The 21,014-nt window shown below is 38.5% G+C and overlaps 1 protein-coding gene across 6 annotated transcripts in view; it reads right to left on the minus strand.

The window, feature by feature from the left end:
• The window catches only part of AKT3 (AKT serine/threonine kinase 3), a 305,530-nt gene that overhangs the window by 272,010 nt on the left and 12,506 nt on the right, over positions 1-21,014 (minus strand). The window lies entirely within an intron of this gene.

Here is a 21,014-nt window from a genome sequence, read left to right on the forward strand (position 1 = left end):
CTCATGGTTCCTAGTCGGATTCGTTAACCACTGTGCCACGATGGGAACTCCTGGAGCTGTAAGGGACTTTAAAGAAACTAATCAAAGTAAAGTTTTACTGGGCACCAATCAAATGCATTTCTATCCCTAAACTTCAAATCGGGTGGCAGTATCATCTTTATCACGATTGCCATTCTTCCCACAAGAAGACAAGGTTCAGCAATTGGTCCGAGTTAACACAGCTGGTGGGTGGAGAAGCTGGAATTCAAACACATATCTGCCTAACATGAAAACCAGAATCAGTAATTTTCTTTACGTTAGTATTAAGATTCCTCCTATTTTACATTTTTCTGTAACCCAAATTACTCTATTAAAAACAGTAGAAATTGAGAGTTTCACAAGATCTCTAACCCATTTATCTACTTTATAGCCTAAGTGGTGTCAAGTGGTTTTTATGTGTTGTTCACACAGTTGGTTACTCAAAGAGTTAAGATTAAAACTCAGGACTTCTGCTTAGAGTCACATCCAATTCTTTTCGGCATCACTACAGATTCGTGCTTCTCTGTAAGAATTAGAGTACTATGTATTACTTATCGAGCAACTACATGAACCCAGCACTGTATTAAGTACTGTGTATAACTATCTTGAGTCATCCCAACAATCTTTTGTTTTGTTTTGTTTTTTGTCTTTTTAGGGCCGCACCTGAGGCATATACAGGTTCTCAGGCTAGGGGTCCAATTGGAGCTCTGGCCACAGGCCTATGCCACAGCCTCAGCAACACCAGATCCTTAACCCACTGAGCGAGGCCAGGGACTGAACTTGCAATCTCATGGTTCCTAGCTGGATTCATTTCTGCCGTGCCACGATGTGAACTCCCCAACAATCTTAAAAGTCCGGATATGACTCCAAAGTCAGCTACGCTTTGTCTTCCATCACACTGTTTTCATAACCTCAACTAGAAACCAACCTGGGGAGTTCCCGTCATGGTGCAGTGGTTAACAAATCCGAATAGGAACCACGAGGTTGCAGGTTCCATCCCTGGCCTCGCTCAGGGGGTTAAGGATCTGGTGTTGCTTAGTGAGCTGTGCTGTAGGTCACAGACGCAGCTCGGATCCCGCGTTGCTGTGGCTCTGGCATAGGCCAGTGGCTACAGCTCTGATTAGACCAGTAGCCTGGGAACCTCCATATGCCGTGGGAGTGGCCCTGGAAAAGGCAAAAAGACAAAAAAAAAAAAAGAAAGAAAAAAGAAAAAGAAACCAACCTGTAAGTGTGTGTATTGTGATGGTTGTTTTGTTTCTGTTTTCCCTGCTACTGAAATTAACCCATGTACAGCTGCTCTATTTTTCAGAAAGCCTAAAAATACTGTGATGTAGCATGGAAAATACTTTTACTTATTAAAAAGAAAAGGCTTCTACAGTATCTTCATGAACTCATAAACTAAGAAAGTTAAGACTCATCGATATAAGTAATCAAAGGCTGACTTGCCTCCTAAAGAAACTGACACAAGGCATTCAGGAGGCTACTTGGTTTGTTATAGAAAAAACAGGTACACACACCACACGCACACACACAGAAAGAAATGCGCCAGATTTTTGACCCACGACCCCTTCAAGTCACAGTCACTGTGACTTTCAAGAAATAATCACATAACCCGGACTCTGTACAATCCGAATATCTCTGCCTACCCTGATAAGAAGGGACCGGGGCAGGGGGACACACAAGCAAGCTACTCTGGAATCTACTACATGGCGGGTGGGGAAAGCCTATCTTCCTTTTGGAGAGTAAGGCACCATGATACTGCCCTGGGGCTTCCAATAACCACATGCCTCCTGCAGAGCAGAAGCCTGCTTGAAAATAAGCACATCACAGATGGAAACAGCAGAAGGGAAGAGAAGAAAGAATGCCTGAAATCAGTCCACTGTGGATTCCCCATGTATATAATGTAATAAATCCATCCTCTCTTTTTATATTTTCTTCACTGATTAAGCTTCTGTTGGGTTACTGTTTAAAATTTGGAAGGTCCTCATTATTCTCAAAGAGAAAAGTCCTTGGTTTAAAAAAATACTGCAAAATTTTAAACATTTAGGGAGTTACCATTGTGGCACAGCAGAAACAAATCCAACTAGTATCCATAAGGATGCAGGTTCGATCCCTGACCTCACTCAGTGGGCCAGGGATCTGGCGTTGCTGTGAGCTGTGGTGTAGGTTGCAGATGCAGCTTGGATCCCACGTTCCTGTGGCTGTGACAAAGGCTAGCAGCTGAAGCTCCAATTCAACCCCTAGCCTGGGAACTTACATATGCCGTGGCTATGGCCCTAAAGAGCAAAAATAGTAAGTACACTGATAAGAGTACAGAGCCATACTGTATCGAATATTTATTTATTTTAAATTCTTTTATACAAATTAAACAGTAATTTTGCTTACAAGGTTACAAGCAAGGTTAAATGGTGAAACTAAATGTAAATTAAGCACCTTTCTTCCCCATTTTACACACAAAATTCTAGTCTTAGTAGTAATTACTGATCAGATAACTTTCTCCAATATTTCACAGAACATACATTAGTGAATATTCTTGACTTTACATCTTCTTCCAACAACATACAGTCATCCCATGATTCTAACCAATTGAGATCTTTGAAATCAGAGGTCTGATTTTCCGTCTGTGTTCACGCTCTCCCCTTCCCCCACTGCATGGCTTGCTTCTCATGTTGGCAACGTTCTCTTCCCAGCCCTCCAATTTCAACTTGTCACTGGATCACTTACCTATCACTGCATAACAGATTACTACAAAACGTAGAGCTTTAAAACAACAGTAAGACTTTATTATCTCAGTTTCTGTGGGTCAGGAATGCGGGACCGATGGTACAAAACGCAGAAGAAAACTACAATACTGCTGCTCAAAAGGAATAGAGCAGGAGGTGGATAGGAGTCACTGGCCCATAGCAATTCTGAAATCCAGTGCAATACAGGCAATTCCTGAGTAGAATTCGAGTGCTGCTTCTGACATCTAGGCTCCTGGTTCTGCTTTAACTCATCCTTTCTTTTTCCATAAAGGGTAGCCCATGTTTGCAGCTACATGGTTTTTTCAACATGCTTCCCACCTGCAGAGGTTCAGGGCTCCAAAGGCTGCTGTTCATTGTACTATCTCTGTCTAAGCCTAGTCCAAGCTGATAATGTTTCTGTCAACTGAACTCTCATTGAAAGAAAGGAGAAGAGAGAAGACAGGAGAGAAGAAATTTTGTGGGTGTCCTGAGAACCTTACTACAGTTTATTCCACCATGCGAGACAAAGGCTGCACCCATGAATCTCTTCAGGACAAGCCCTTCCATACCTTGGGCCTCTGCTGAGACTGCTGAGGGACAACTGTCTAAATGTTTTTAGAACCCCCACTGTTTGATTAAAGAGTTCTTTGAGAAAACACACTGGATCTTTGTGAGATCTTAAAGTCACATCCTCAGTTTCATTTGTAGACCATGTTCCCTGGGAGTGTCCTGAATCTGCCCTTCCCCAGAATCTAGTTCTTAACTGTAGCAACACTGCTCAAATGACGAGGCTACGAATTCTCAAACTCAACACTGCTGCACTCCTTTTTACATTTTATATACACATTTTATTTGTGAGCACCAAGAAGAAACCCAAAGTGTCTTTAACATTCTGCTTACAAATCTCCCGACCTGGAGCCCCTCGTTCATTGTGTACGTTCTTCTACTTCCCATTTTACCGCAGGTGACAGAGATGCCAAATTTTTAGCCCTACAAAACAAGAATCTCCTTCCTCAAATCACTGATAGCTATTTTTCTCACTCTTCTCTAAGCTCTTGCCCACAGTCTTCTTGAAGGCCATTAAACATCTACTGGCAGTCTATTCAAGGCTCTTCAGGTTTATGCCTCAAAATCTTTCTAGACTGTGTCCGCTGCTGAGTTCCAAAGACATGCTCCATTTAAGGTTGTTGTTACAGCAACAAAACCACTCTGATACCAAAATCTGTACTATCAATTTCTATGTAACAAATTACCCCAGGAGTTAGCATTTCAAATACACTGAACTTCTACTGCACATTTCAATGGGGCAGGAGAGGCTTAATCAGGTGGTTCTGGACCAGGATTTCTGCTGAGATCGCAGGCCACATACTTACTGACCACAGCTGTAATCATCAAAAAAGGCTTTGCTGGAGTTGGGTTTACTCCCATGATGGCTGACCCACACGGCTGACATGTTCATAATGGCTTTTGGCTTATAGGTCCATGTTATTACTACAAAAAGGAGCTTAACGGTCACTCCGCCTTTTCAAGTCTCTGGATGATGCTTTTCCAAGTTATGCACAGGCTGAACTGCTTTCTGAATTAGCATATCAACAGTTTATCTGATATGATATGTTTTAAATTACAAAATTTAAGCAGTGCACAATCTCATTACAATTTTATGAGTAACCAGCTGATACCGTTTTTACAACATATAAAAAACTCAGTAGTGATTAGCAAAAGCTGAAGGAAGTCTCAGTCAAAAGGGGCCATCTAGTCATCTTCCATTAGCACCCGAAACCAAAGAGTCAGCATCCTGTCAATACTGTAAGGGGGTCGACACCACGCCTATGTCTCTGAGACTACCTCTGGCCCTACTGCCACGCTTATGATTCACCTTGTGAATGGAGATTTAGATTCCATAAACTAAAGATAAAAAGAAAGGAGAGATGGCTAAAATGTGGGGTATATTAAAAGAAAACTACAAAAGAAGTACATACAAGTAAAAGCAAAGGCAGAACTAAAATACCCACTGTGTTGAAGGAACAGAAACTTAAATCAGTGAAACAGAAGGCAAACTATAAAAATTCACTGGGGAGGAGTTCCCGTTGTGGCTCAGCAATAACGAAACTGACCAGCATCCATGAGGACGTGGGTTCTATCGTGGCCTTGCTCAGTAGACCATGTTTCCCTGAGAGGATCCAGCATTGCCCGTGAGCTGTAGTGCAGGCCATAGACACAGCTCGGATCCTGCGCTGCTGTGGCTGTGGTGTAGGCTGGCAGCTGCAGCTCCGATTCGGCCCCTAGTCTGGGAATTTTCATATGCTACAGATGTGGCCATTAAAAACAGAGAGAGAGATGGACTCTTTCTCTTCCTCTTAAATCTAGACTGGCCTTGTGATTTGTTTGACCAATAAAATGTATTAGAACAAATGCTGTACCAGGTCTGGATCTAGCCTTTAGAAGGGCTGGTAGCTTCGATTCTCAGAAGCCAATCATATGCTCTGAAGTTCAGACTGTCCTGCTGAAGAAAGGCAACTGGGAGAAGAACCAAGGCACTCCCAGTCAACAATTGGCACCAAGGACCCAAACATGGGAGCAAGACCTTCTGGGATTGCCCACCTCAGCCTCATGTCCCTCCAAATGCAGCCAAATGAGTGACCCAGTGTGAGATCAACGGAAGAACCACCAAATCAAACCACAGAATCACAAAAAATAATACATCACTGTTTTCGGCCACTAAGTGCTAGATGATCTATTTTATAGCAGTAGGTAACCGATGTAGCTATACTGACCTAAAACAACAAAATACTGTCAAATTATATGGCTACACGTCTTGTACATATCTACATATAAGATACATACATCCCAAGTTCCTTGCTAGAAAATATTATCTTATTAAACTGTTTGAAAACCCACCTTGTTTCAAAAGCCTAGTTGAAAATAACAGCTAAAATTATCTTCTATTACTTATTTGAAAAAATATTCTAAATCCTATCCTAGGATTAAGTCAGGCAGAGAAGATTGGATAATAGATAACATTTAATATTACATCTTCCCCCTTTACTGACATCTACTCTGAGATATTTTAAGAAAATTTCACTGTATAATTTCTCTGCTTCCTTCCTTTGAGGACTTACTACGTACCAGACATTGGAATGGAAAAGACGAGGAAACTATGAAGTGGAATTGAGGGCATGTAAAAATTTTATCACTCCTCTCCCTTTTCTAGGAACTCAATCCCTGCCTTATCTGTGCTCACAAAGCCCTTTGGACAAACCTCTATTTTGAAATAATAATAATAGTAATAGCAGCTAACATTTATCAAGAACATCCTTTGTGCTTGGTGTTAATTCAAAGCCTTTCACTTGACTTAACGCACTTAATTCTCACAGCAAGTCTCCTGAGGTGGGCAAGAACTATCACTATCCCCATGCTACAGACAGGGAGGAAACTGACTCTTTTTTTTCTTTTTTCTTTTTTTTTTTTTTGTCTTTTTAGGGCCGCACTCAGCATATGAAGGTTCCCAGGCTAGGGGTCAAATCCGAGCTATACCCTCTGGCCTACGCCACAGCCACAGCCACAGCAACGCCAGATTCCAGCTGCGTCTGCGATTTACACCACAGCTCACGGCAATGCCAGATTCTTAGCCCATGAACGAGGGCAGGGATTGAACCCACAACCCCATGGTTCCTAGTCGGGTTCGTTTCCACTGCGCCACAACAGGAACTCCGAAAATTGACTCATTTTTAAAAAGTCTTTTTCTCCCACTAGACTCTAGAGTCCATGCAGGCAGGTCATTTGCAGCCTCATATCCTTCCCAGTAGCCAGCACATACTTCTCCATAACTGAATAAAGAAATTCATTAGCCAACTAAGTAGAAATAAATATGCTCACTTATCTTACAGAAACAATTTTCTACTCCTCAAAAGCATAAAGGAGTCACACCTTTCAAGACTATAAGAAAAAAAAAAAAAAACGCTTGGGGCTAAATAGCTCTGGAAAACTTGTAAGAAAAATTAACAAAAAAATAGAAACATCAATTCATTGATAAGCACAACTATTAAGATCTAACCTTTTACAAACAAGCCTAATTTGTCGTAATATATTTTTATTCAGCGCCATTTTTATGCTTAAACCATAAACACCACACTGAAAGCTACGCACATTTACATTTTTAAAGTGTTTTTAAAGAAGTCAGTGACAGACGGATAAACGGTATGCTCGTTAAAACATATGAATGAGAAAAGTCCCAGTAAGTATAGGACCTAGAAACACTGTGAAAGATGTGATCTGGGTCTTTCTGGCTGACCCCGTATCATTTAGGTTGGAAGAGTTGGAATTATCAGCTATAAAACCTGTGACTACCAATTTCACTGCACATTCTGACTTAAAAACAAAAATGAGAACCTTTACAGAAATGACTTGATACACTAAAAACTCACAATCCTCAGCAAACTGGCCAGAAAATGAAATTCGAATTCTGCAAGGAGACTCGAGTCACACCGAGGATCATTTTACACACATACCTCCTACTTCACTAGCATCACAGAATAATAAACTGTTTTTAAGAAGGGAGCCCAAGCCTAGTACTCCTACAAACAAATAAACTGGCTATATTTTAGAATCATCTTCACAGGGGTAAGTTGTAGAGAATGCCAGGTGCCAAATTTTCACTGTGGCCTCTATATAGACTGTTGCGTCTGCCAGAATTCTGACTGAGAAATGAAGTACAAACATTATAATTTCGGTTACTAATAAGGTCAGGTGGGGGAAGTGGACTGGGGGTTTAGGATTAGCCTATGCACAAAGTGATATATGGAATAACTGGCCAACAGAGACCTGTCGCACAGCACAGGGAGCTCTCCCCAGTATTCTGTGATGGTCTATATGGAAAAAGAATCTGAAAAAGAATGGATGTGTAGGAGTTCCCATTGTGGCTCAGAAGGTTAAGAACCCAACATAGGGGAGTTCCCGTTGTGGCACAGCAGTTAACAAATCCGACTAGGAACCATGAGGTTGCGGGTTCGATCCCTGGCCTTGCTCAGTGGGTTAAGGATCTGGCACTGCCATGAGCTGTGGTGTAGGTCGCAGACAGCAGCTCGGATCTGGGGTTGCTGTGGCTGTGGTGTAGGCCGAGGTTACAGCTCCAATTCAACCCCTAGCCTGGGAACCTCCATATGCCGCGGGTGCGGCCCTAAGAAATAAATAAATAAATAGAATTTTAAAGACAAGAAAACTCCTTTTTGTGGTACACACTGGTGGTTCAGGAACACAGCATCAATTTCTAATCCCCTTTAGCCAGGCCACCTCCCAGAAGAGACTGAAAGCCAGCTTGAAGCCTTGAAGCAACAAGTATAGGAAACAAACAAACAAAAGTCAACAAACAAAAGGTAAAGAAACAGAGAGAGCTTGAATCTTTGGTGATTTTATCCTGATCTGATAAACAACCAGCCACCGCCCACCTTTACCCTCTTAAGTGAAAAAATAAACCTGTGTTTGTTTATTACTGTTGGCGAGGTTTTCGGCCATTTTTAAGGGAATGCTTGCTTTACTAACACATTTACAAACAGAGAGAGAACGTGGGTCTCTAACTCCTTTAATTTAAAAAAAGTTAGAGTGCTTGCATAAATAAAAAAGTCATACTGATGCCAAATGTATGACAAATTAAATGCAGAAGGTCCTACATATTTTCCCTTAATATTTTTTCTGATTATAAAAGCAACTATTCACTTTAGAAATTTTACAAAACATAGAAATATATAATGAAGAAAAAACCCACCATCCAGAGATAATCACTTTTAGTACTTTTGGTACATTTCCTTCCAAATGATTTTTATACATATCTCAATATATAAAACTACACTTTTTTATTTTCATAAATTGGGATCATGTAGGATATAGTTTATTATTTATAATATATGTACAAAGTAGCAATAATTCAGTAACATACCAAGGAACATAAAACTTAAAAATAAAAGTGTCTCAGAGTTCCCATCATGGCGCAGCAGAAACAAATCTGGTAGGAACCATGAGTTTGGGGGTTTGAGCCCTGGCCTCACTCAGTGGGTTAATACAGTTCTGATTGGACCCCTAGTCTGGGAACCTCCATATGCTGTGGGTGCAGTCTTAAAAAGCGAAAATAAAAATAAAAAAAATAAAACTATCTCTTCCACCATTCTCTCTCCCACCCCCACCCCCACTCCTTCCCACAACCATTCCACTTGTCAAAAATAGCCTCTTTAAATACCGCTGGAATTACGGCTCTGTTTTTCAGTTGATCACCTGTGACCACGTCAGCTAACTTCCCATTATTAAGGTGAGAAATTGTTCTCCTTCACTTTTCTTCCCAATTTTCACTATTTTTATTTTCCTTTTTAGTTTTTCTATTGGTTGCTATAATAACATTTAAAAAATATACTTAAGCCTCTATTTCTTGACACATGACATTTAGAATTAGTGTTCTTATAAGGCAAATGTTTTTAGTCAAAAAGTTCAATCACAAGATTAAAATACAACCATTATTTGGCCTTACCCAATCCTGGGGTTGCAGGGGGGAGGGGGTGGAAATGTATGTAGTTGTTGCTCTACCACTAACTCATTTAAGAAAAAGTGTTGGAAAAGAGAACAGTATCATAACAGAATAAATACAGAAAAAATGAATTTCTAAAAATGGTTAAAAACATAAAAAGATATAAATATTTAAATTACAAAAGATGAAGACTGGAAAAGAAAGCATAAGGCCAGACAACAGAAAAGGAATACTGATTAACTTCTCTGTTACACTTGTCTTTCCAAAAGAGAACCATCATAACGCTAACACTGGTGCCCAGCAGTGCTCAGATCAAGTTATCACTCGAGTTCCAGCTGGCATCAATAATCTTTGAGAAATACAGAGCATCAGATTGGTATTAAAAACAAAACAAAAACCTGTACAGGCAAGTACCCTCGCTGTTTTTATAGAAGAAAATAATGGGTAAGCCTAAATATCAAATATCAGTAAACAAGGTCAAATTCAGCAATATCCTATAACAGATTATTAAATAATAATAACAGCTACTGTTATGAACTATTTGGTATATTCTATGTACTGCGATAAGAGCTAAGCAAACATGATGATCTTTGAGTCTTACAAGCATATAAAACAGATACGATTATCATATATCCATTTTACAGATGACAAATTAAAGACATAGGGAGTACTCTGCCCACAGCCAGTAATAAAAGGCTTTCTGAGACTTAAAGTTAAGTTCCATTCTTTTAACCACTGGACTAAACGGACAGTCTGTGAGTACTTAAAAATGAGAAGAGTAGATGGATGAGAAGGAAAAATAGGCTCCCTAAAAAGAAAGTTACATCAAATTAGTCCTTCTTGTCTGAGTTACCATGTTACAACAGCACAGACAAATCTCTAAGACATATTGCTAAGTGATTATGAAACCATTTATGTAAAATGAGACAAAACAAAAAGATCCAAATGTTGATAACAAAATAAAGTACATAAATCTCATTGCTTAAATTATCCCAGTTCCTGTCCCCTGCCCAAGCTCCTGAATCCCATTCTCTTGGCAAGAGGCAAATACTACTTATAGTTTGGCATCTATCTTTCTGGTTCTTAAATATTTGAGGGAAAAAATCTGACTTCATATTGGCAACAACACACTTGACAGTGATTATTTCTAAGGAAAATAATAGTGGAAGAATTATATAGTACTTTATTCATTTACTGCTTTAACCTTTTACAAGAAGAATTCATAGTTTCATGAACTCAGAAGTAGCTCTCAGTCCTAAGAGTAAAGGCAAAAATTACCCCTAAAATATGGATAAAAATTCCAGAGCTATGACCACTACTACCTTGTCACTACCGTGTCCCACTTACCTGATTTAGATAATTTATATACTAACCCATTCTGGGACCATCAGGGTTCTGCCCAGCCACCTCTGCCAGAAATAAACATTCAGTCAGTTCTACTAATTCCTACCCCCCGTTAGTTCCTACACACAAAACCTCGACAGACAGATGACCTGATTTAGAATCCCAAAACCCTATCCTAGATACAGGCTGCTTTCATAACTATGATGATCTACTCTATGTTTCCTGCCTTGCCTCAGCTGTCCCAATTCAAGTTCCTCGCCCTGAAATCGGCCAGATGATGCTATTTGAACATCCAAATTGTTTTCCTCCTCTTCCTTATTTATTCATCAAAGATTGATGAAGAGCCTACAATGTTCCAGGTAGTGGAAGACCCTTTTTGGGACAGAAATACAGTTACATGGGCATAACTCCTGCTGTCAGGGAGTTTACAACAGAGAAGGTAACATAATGTATCTATGTAAGAATTGGTCATATAAAGCCACAAGAAGCAAAGGCATCAAAGTGATGTAATATTAGAGACAAGAGGAATCGTTCTAACTTTGTAAAACTGTGGCCTGGGAAAATACTGAAGAGGTGATATTAAAATCTGGCCTTGAGGGTCATGAAAGATTTTCACCAACAAAGGCAGAAGGAAAATAAAAACATGGAGTTCCTACTGTGGCACAGCAGGTTAAGGATCCGGCATCATCTCGGTGGTAGTGCAGGTTTGATCCCCAGCCCAACAGTGGGTTAAAAGGATCCAGCATAGCTACAGTTGTGGTGTAGGTCACAGTTACGGCTCAGATTTGATCCCTGGCCTGGGAACTTTGATACGCTGCAATTGAGGCCAAAAAACACCCAACATGCCAAGTAGAAAAACTGACATAAGTAAAAACTACCTATAAGAAAATACAGTGGTAGGAGTTCCCACTGTGGCTCAGCAGGTTAAGAACCCGAGTGGCATCCACAAAGATGTGGGTTCAATCCCTGGCCTCACTCAATGAGTTTAGGATCCAGTGTTGCCATCGCTATGCTATAGGCCCTTAGCGCACGAACTTTTTTTTTCTTTCTTTTTTAGGGCTACAACCCAAAGCACCTGGAAGTTCCCAGGCTAGGAGTCAAATCAGAGCTGCAGCCGCCAACCTACACCACAGCCACAGCAGCACCAGATCCAAACAGTATCTGTGACCTACACCACAGCTCACGGCAACACCGGATCCTTAACCCACTGAGCAGGGCCAGGGATCAGATCTGCATCCTGATGGATACTAGTGAGCCACAACAGGAACTCCAGCCTGGGAACTTTCACATGCCGCAGGTGTGGCCCTAACAAGAAAAGGAAAAAAAAAAAAAAAAAAAAGAAAGAAAGAAAATACAGTGATTGGTAGGCAGAAGGGTGTGATTCATTTATAGATAACTGACTTATAGATAATTTATAGTAAGATAATTAGAGAAAGTTTCTTTATGTCCAAGATATAGAAACCATGGAGGTAGCTTCCCAAGTGAGATAACCCAACAGGTTCAAGAGGTCCAGCTTCCCTGCCCTCTCCCTGGGACACAGAGCAGTGAAGGGCACAACTCAAATAGCGTGAGGATTCCACCAAAAGAAAAATACTCCCTCTTTTCCGTTCCCAGGGAGTTTTTTGTTATTGTTGTTATTTTTTTGTTTTGTTTTGTTTTGCTTTTCGCTTTTTAGGGCCTCACCTGCGGCATATAGAAGTTCCCAGGCAAGGGGTCAAATTGGAGCTGCAGCTGCCAGCCTATTCCACAGCCACAGAAACACCGGATCCGAGCTGCATCAGCAACCTACACCACAGCTCACGGGCAACACCGGATCCCCGACCCACTGAGCGAGGCCAGGGATTGCACTCACATCCTCATGGATACTAGTCAGATTCGTTTCCACTGCACCACAATGGGAACTCCTTTTCAGGAAGTTTTAAAACCCTTCCAATAGTTCTGAGCCCCTTTCTCTCCAGGTACTAATAAAAGAATTTTTAAAAGAACTCCAGTACATTCCCAAGTGACAAGTAAGAAACAAGATAGGAAGTATCCTAAAACTGGCAATAAAGAAAGTCCACCACTGCTCCTTGCTCTGCTCTGTCTCAGAGTCTCCTCTAGCTTAAAATTCTTTGAATTTACTTGCAAAAAAATGTTCAGCTATGTTTCCAGGTGATTAGAGCTCAGTTGGTTTAAACCACTTAGTTTCCTCAACTATAAATAATAGATAAAATTTCTACTTCTCCTAACCTATTATGAGCAATTAAGATACCAAGTAACAAAATGAAATGACTTATGGAGTTCTCACTGTGGCTCAGCCAGTTAAGGACCCGTCAATGTCTCTGTGAAGATGCAGGTTTGATCCTGACCCCCCTCCAAGTGGGTTAAGAATACAGTATTTCTGGAGTTCCCGTTGTGGCTCAGTGGTTAACAAATCCGACTAGGAACCATGAGGTTTCGGGTTCGATCCCTAGCCTTGCTCAGTGGATTAAGGATCCAGCGTTGCCGTGTCGCAGACGCGGCTGGGATCCCACATTGCTGTGGCTCTGGCGTAGGCTGGCGGCTACACTCCAATAAGACCTCTAGCCTGGGAACCTCCATATGCTGCAGGAGCGGCCCTAGAAAAGGCAAAAAGACAAAAAAAAAAAGAACACAGTATTTCCTTTCCGCAAGCTGCAGCACAGATAGCAGATGCGGCTTGCATCCAGTGTTGCCATGGCTATGGCGTAGGCTACAGCCACAGGTTTTACTGGATCCCTGGTCTGGGAACGTCCATATGCCCCAGGTGCAGCTGTAAAAAGGGAAAACAAAACTAAATGACTCATAAAACTTAATCTTTCTATCTAAACATTAAAACATATACCTAGGAGTTCCCATCGTGGCGCAGTGGTTAACGAATCTGACTAGGAACCATGAGGTTGCAGGTTAAATCCCTGGCGTCGCTCAAGTGGGTTAAGGAACTGGCATTGCTGTGAGCTGTGGTGTAGGTTGCAGATGTGGCTCAGATCTGGCATTGCTGTAGCTGTGGTGTAGGCCAGCGGCTACAGCTCCGACTCAACCCCTAGCCTGGGAACCTCCATATGCCACAGGTGCGGCCCTAGGGGAAAAAATAAAATAAAAGACAAAAAATAAAACATATACCTAGCAGAGTTCTGCTTCTAGTGATTGTAGAGTAACTTGTATTATTAGGCTAACTTTCTCACACACAAAATTATAAACTCTGTACAAAATACTACTAAAAAAACCTATTCGAAAGCAGTAGAAAGCATCAAAAAGCAAGTGAAACTGGGGGGAAGTTGCCCCTAAAAGAAGTGAACTACACTGGATAAGATTTGCATTTTTATATGGCTCTGCACTTGAAAGACTCCTCTATTCCTTGAGATTAGTGTAGATAAAACTTAGAAAACAGTCTTGCCGGCTTAAGGAGTCAGATGATAAAAGAGTTCAGAGCTGCCAAAAACTTTTCATGGCTAGGAAGTGAGAAGGATATGCCATAAAAGAGGGAAACACAGAGGGGTAGCCCCAAAACCTACATGTAAACTCTGCCCAAATTCTAGCTGATCCCTGAATTGTGCATGCATAGGAAAGACTCCTATGAGCCTGAAAGCAGAAAGCAAAAAGTTGACGGAAAAAGCTGAGATTTCAGCTGTTTGTCACAACAAGGGAAATGAAGTAGAGACTGAAGAGAATCAAGGTAAGCACCAGTTAGAACAAAAAGCAATGGTCTTGAACAGAAAATACTAGATCAACAATACATGGCCACAATGAACTGTATACAGCTGAAAATTACCAGACTTGTGAAGAAACAAGAAAATGTGACCATAGGCAAAGAAAAAATGCCATCAACAGAAACCAGCTCCAAGAAAATCCTAATGTTGGAATTAGCAGACAATAAGTCAACAACTTAGATAAAATGGAAAAATTCTCTCAAGCACACAATTTACTCAAACTAATACAAGATGAGACAGAAAATCTGAACAGTCTTAAACCTACTAAAGAAATTGAATGTATTATTAAAAAACACAAAAAGCTCCAACCCAGGCGGCTATACCAATTGCATTTTATCAAACATATAAGGAAGAAACAAAACCTATCTTTAGCAAATATCTTCGAAAATTGAAAAGGGAATTCCCAATCTACTTTATACATCTAGCATAACTATTATAGCAAAACCTGAAATGAAAACTATAGATCAATGTTCTGATAAATGCAAAAAAAAGATCCTTAACAAAAATACTAGTTAGTCAAAACTGGCAATATATTAAAGTTAGCACATCATGACCAAGTGGGATTTATTCCAGCAATGAAAGTAACAGACCATGTTAGCATATCAACAGAATAATGGGAAAAAGTGGTCATTTCAATAGGCGCAGGGCAATCCCTTGAAAAAACTGAACACCTACTTAGCAATAAAAACCCTCAGCACACTAGGAATAAAATGGAACTTTCTCAACCCAAGAAGGGGCCGTAATGAAAAAGCTACAGCTAATATAATACTTAGTAGCAAAATAAATGCTTTCCCAATAAGATGAGAGATAAGGCAAAAATGTCCACTCTCACCAATTCTACTCAACATTGTACTAGAGGTACAATGTCCTTTTTAACTCATCCTGTAAAGCATTTGGTGGACCCTTTGAAAATGCAGGCTTACAGCTTTTTTCAGTTGTGGGAAATCTGTTTCTTCCATTATTTTTCTCTTCTACGTGCTTTATATTTTTTCCACCTCTTTTCCCCCTACAGCTTCTATTCTAATACTGTTTTAAGGTTTCTCCTTCGTTTTTCATGTCTTTGTTTTTTCTCTTTGTTCTGAGAGTTCTCCTCGACTCCTTCCTCCAGCCTTTTATTATTTATCTCAGCTATTACTTTATATTTCTGGGAATTCTTTCTAGTCCAGTCACATGCTTTTATTTTACATACATAATATAATCAGTGAAATAAGACCAAAAAATTAATCTATGGCATAAAGACTGGAAAGGAAGAAACTGCGGCTCTTTGTAGCTGACTTGACCACTGACACAAAATATTTAGCATAACTAACATTAATAAATGAATTTAACGAGGCTGGGGCACACAAAGTGAATACACAAAACTCAACTGTTGATTGGGAAGGTGTGTAACAGTAACTTTACAATTATGTAACTCTAGAATGCATATGAAGGCTTATCATTTGATGGTTCTCTCTCCATTTGGTTTATCTGATTAAAATTCTGAAAACACATACAATGAAACAATAAAAAACAAATTTCACATTATTGTAAATACATTAAATCTCTGAGTTTCAATGCCATTAGAAAATAAATTGAATTTTTCTGTTCCTTCTCCATTTGTAATATAATAGTGAAAGTGAGCTTCTCTATCATGTGGTTTAAACAGTCAGCCACCACAGCTCTTTACTCTATGGAAAATGCTTGCTGCTGAAGAGTAAACAGGAAATCATACTGTCATTTTCTCTTTCCTTAATCACTTCATAATTTATTTCCAAAGTCGCTTTGTGAATAAAACATGAGCAAAATGTACACAAGTACATATAAGTAAAGGAGAAGGAAAGGCCCTTGTACTTGGATGATCACCCCAAAAAATGCACACTTTGTTCTGTGTAACAACTTACAATTGACTTGATCACAACAACCACAGGTTAAAACATAACCCAGTTGACAATCTTCGTGAGTGAAGTATGTTTTGCGCAGCGGGTATTAAGCTATTTCATGAGAAAACTCATAAAGGTATAAAGCTGTAGCTTAGAATCACCAAATACTAACTTTCTAGTTCATGTAAACAAACCATTTCATGGAATATAAGACAAATGTCATTCAAAGGACACAGTTTATGGATATCACTGAATTGGAAACTATGAGTACAAGGCAAACTAGGGAAAAAGATATTTGAAAGCACATAGAGAGAACACAACATGGAAGTTCAATTTATTAGACACTAATACAACAAAAGTGTTAAGAAATTAACACATCATGCAGCATTTTCATCAATCAAAATGTTTTAATGACAAAACTACCTCTTAGCTTTGTACCAGTTACAAGACAGTAAGATTACAACTTGCCTAGAAATACATTACAGATTTTAACTTGTTATCGAGGAACTGGCTCTCCACATTAATAAGATTATTTAAGTTTTTAAGAAATAGTACTAGTAACAAACAAAACATTACACATTAAAATAAGCCCTTGCATAATCTTATTGCAATCTACTTAATTCTATAATTTAAACCTTTTAAGCTGGCAAAATGTTCTATTTTATTAATACAGTAATAATTAAGTAATAAGAAAGCTAAACTTTTCACATCTAGTTTCAAGATGCTGAGTTACCTAGCGTATACCTACAGGTTGGTCTTTGAAGACCATCATGTAAGAAGTGTCTAATACACATGCAGGTGCCTCTTACCCCGGTGTGGAGCCAAACTGTGAGCTGCTCTCCTAGGACCATTAAGGAGGAAAACATGAATAATATTTTACTCCAGTTTGCAACCGATGTTTTTTATATTGTCATTTCTAGCACCAAAAATATTGTTAATGTGTTATCTCAACTAATATTCATCATTTTGAAACTGCTCCAGAAGCGCACAGGAAAAAAGGTTTTACTACTGTTATATCACTGGTAACCAGTTAGGAAAGCATTTATCTCACACAATATCAACAATTACCTCTAAGTCCTCTTTTCCTTTTCTAGGAAGATATTTATTGAAAAGCAATTTATTCACATTAAAAGTACAAATAAAGTGAGATTTTACCTGGATAGGCGCAAAGACCTGATTCATAAACACAAGTTTGACAAAAAAAGACTGACAGTCAAAGTAAGACCTGTACCGTAACTTTCTCTGTATCAATACCTTCTATTTATAGCTTAAGAGTTCAAAACACTTCTCCACAGACATGATATTTTACAATGCTTACAACCACAGTGTGAGGTAAAGAAGACAGATACTACACTTATTTTCAAATAGGTACACCAGAGTTTAGGTGATAATGACCTACCCAGGGTAATAAGTAAGCAGCAAATAATAATACTCAATAATAATACTCTTTTAGATGAAATTCTCTGAACCAAAATAGAGCCAAACAATGAAATCTGCTTGACTAAAACATAAAATTATTACTAAAATAATATTTTAAATCTCTAAAAGAATAAATTAAGAGTGGGAAAAATGTCCACTTTGGTTTTCCCTAGTATTTCAACTAATCTTTTCAATAGTGTAGTTAAACACTATCATCACAAATCCTCAGTCAGTGCATCTGACTATTAAAGTATAGGGAAAATACATAAAGTGCAAAAAGAAAGGACATTATCTGTAAACCTAGTCTTTTATTCAGAAATATGCACAGACAAAAAGAGGGATCACCAGATGCCTGAAGAAAACAAACACCACCAAAAAAGAACCAAAATAAACAAATTGGAAGAGGTAATCAATGAGGAAAAAAAAAAACAAAACAAAATCTATTTAGTGTCCTAGGATTACAGATTACATTATATATGTAAAATAAAAGCAGGTGACTGAACTAGAAAGAATGCCCAGAAATATAAAGCAATAGTTGAGATGAAAAATTAAATAAAGGGCTGGAAGAAAACATCAAGGAAATCTCATAGAACAAAGAGGAAAAAACAAAGACATGAAAAACGAAAGAAAAACTTTAAAACAATACTGGTATAGAAGCTCTGGGGGGGAAAGGTGAAAAAATACAGAGCACATAGACGGGAAAAAAATAATGGAAGAAACACAGATTTCCCACAACTGAAAAAAGCTGTAAGCCTGCATTTTCAAAGGGTCCACCAAATGCTTTACAGGATGAATTAAAAAGGACTATATCTCATCCTCCTTAAATTTCATAATGCCAAGGACAAAGAGACATAAACACAAAAAGCGCCCAGAGAACAGAAACAGGCTACCTACAAAAAACATTATTCATATTAGCATCAAATATTATTCGTATTAGCATCAAACCTCTTGGCAGTAAAACTGGTTACTAAAAGATAAAATGCAACCTTCAAAATGCAGAAGGAAAATTATTTTATTTTTATTTATTTATTTAGTCTTTTGTCTTTGTTGTTGTTGTTGTTGTTGTTGCTATTTCTTGGGCCGCTCCCGCGGCATATGGAGGTTCCCAGGCTAGGGGTTGAATCGAAGCTGTAGCCACCGGCCTATGCCAGAGCCACAGCAACGCGGGATCCGAGCCGCGTCTGCAACCTACACCACAGCTCACGGCAACGCCGGATGGTTAACCCACTGAGCAAGGGCAGGGACCGAACCCGCAACCTCATGGTTCCTAGTCGGATTCGTTAACCACTGCGCCACGACGGGAACTCCGGAAAATTATTTTAAATCTGAATTCTATATCCAGCCAAGGTACGTACAGTTGCAAAAGCAAAAAAGACATTTCCAACATTGTGCTGACAAGCACCCAAAAACATTCTGAAAAAATTACTTCAAGAAGTACTCGAGATAGCTACAAAATAAATCCAAAACAAAAAGAGAAAAGCCATGACATCTAAGAAAGCAGAGGACTTATCAAAGAATGCAATAACATGATATTAGCTAAACATAAGTTCATGTTACAACTTCAGCAAATAGTATGATTAAAAAGCTAGATAACTAAGCAGTGTGATGAAGAATGCATATGCTCTTTTACCAATCGGGGGAAAGGTGGTAATTAGGAAATACAGAAAAAACTGGAGCCAAACTAAAGTTTAGGATGATCTTGAGCACCAACAGAATATAGAAATCATTTGTTCTCTATAGGTCTCATCATACTCACCATAATACTTTGTTTAGCAGTATTATTTACATAAGCATAATATGGATTAATGCTTTTCAGAATCATTAAGTATAATTATTATAAACCTTGAAAATACCAAATTAATGTTACAGTTAATATAAAATGGGAAGGGAATGTGGAATTCAAGGGAACAGTTATAAGGGGCACTAATTTTTTTCAACTTACAGAGTGGCAAGTTTAAAGACAGTATCTAAATACTTGCCAGAATTAAGGATGCAAGAGCTAGAAATTTAACCACAAACACCAAAAAATAAATAAGTAGAAGGAAGAAGGGAGAGAATAGGTATTAAAAGTTAAAATTCTTCATTTTTCACAATGAAGAGATACTAGATTACTTAAGATTCATCAAAAATAAACTTGAGCATAATATATATATATAATTAGGATAATAGTCAGCAGAAGAATTAAAAATAGAAACAGTTTCTCTGAGGAGAGAAACTAGCTGGAAGAGGTAGAGTTACTTTTCATTCTACAACTTTGTGTACTACTCAAATTCTTCTCCCCAAAATAAACACTCACACACACTCTAAACCATTACAATCCCTCGTCTCTAACCAGTACCAGAAAAACATGGAGAAATTCTTTTTTCATTTTTTCCTTTTTCTACATCCCATGCACTATCTACCAACCGTTTTTTCTGGTATTTCAGACAAGACATAATTAATAAAATAGACTCAAGAACCACCCTAAAGATGTGGTGATAGTAATAACTTACATTTGTTAGAATTATCCAAACACATTCACACCTACTGTCTCATTTAATCCTCACAATTTTGTGAAAGCACATTTTTGAAATTAATAAAGTAAAAACACCAAAAGGTTTAAGCGATTTGCTACTCCCAAAAAGCAAAGTAGGAAAAATAACATAAATGTAATAAATGAGTTAAAAATTTTTTAAATAACCTTCATATAGCACTAAAATATTAAAATGCTTTCCAAATTTATGAGAACAACATGAAAGAAATTAAACTTAGCAATACGAATAATTAGCCACTCTGGAAAACAGTGTAGCAGTCTACAGCTAAACATACACTTAACATATGACTCAGCAATCTGATTCTTCGGTTGTTTCCCAAGAAAAATGAAAACACATCACATAAAGACATGCACTCAAATGTTCACAGTGGCTTTATTCATAATAGCCAAAAACTAGAAACAGCCCAAATGCCCATCAACTGATAAACAGATAAATAAATTTGTCCAGATAGTGGAATATTATTCAACAATAAAAAGGAAAAAACTCATGATATACACAACAAAATAGATGGATCTTTAGAGTATTATGTTATGTGAAAGTAACTCAACACAAAGGACTACGTGTATGATTCCACTTATATGAAATTCTAGAAAAGCAGAATTATAGCGACAGCAAATAATTGACTGCCAAGGTTGAGGGAGAAGGCCTGACTGTGCAGGGGAATGAGACGACTTTCTAGGTGATAAAAATGTTCCGTATCATGATTAGGGGGTTTGTTACACTACTGTATAAAATTTAGCAAAATTCATCACAGTCTATACTTAAAATGGATGAATTTTATTGTATGTAAACTACAATTCAGTAAGGCTGATTTTTAAAAACTCATTAATGTATGATCATATTTAACTACTGACGACAGCTGTTCAGCCTAAATATTAACTACAGATCTTCAAAGAATA

The sequence above is a fragment of the Phacochoerus africanus genome, chromosome 12 (genome assembly GCF_016906955.1).
Source record: "Phacochoerus africanus isolate WHEZ1 chromosome 12, ROS_Pafr_v1, whole genome shotgun sequence".
Lineage (NCBI taxonomy): Eukaryota > Metazoa > Chordata > Mammalia > Artiodactyla > Suidae > Phacochoerus > Phacochoerus africanus.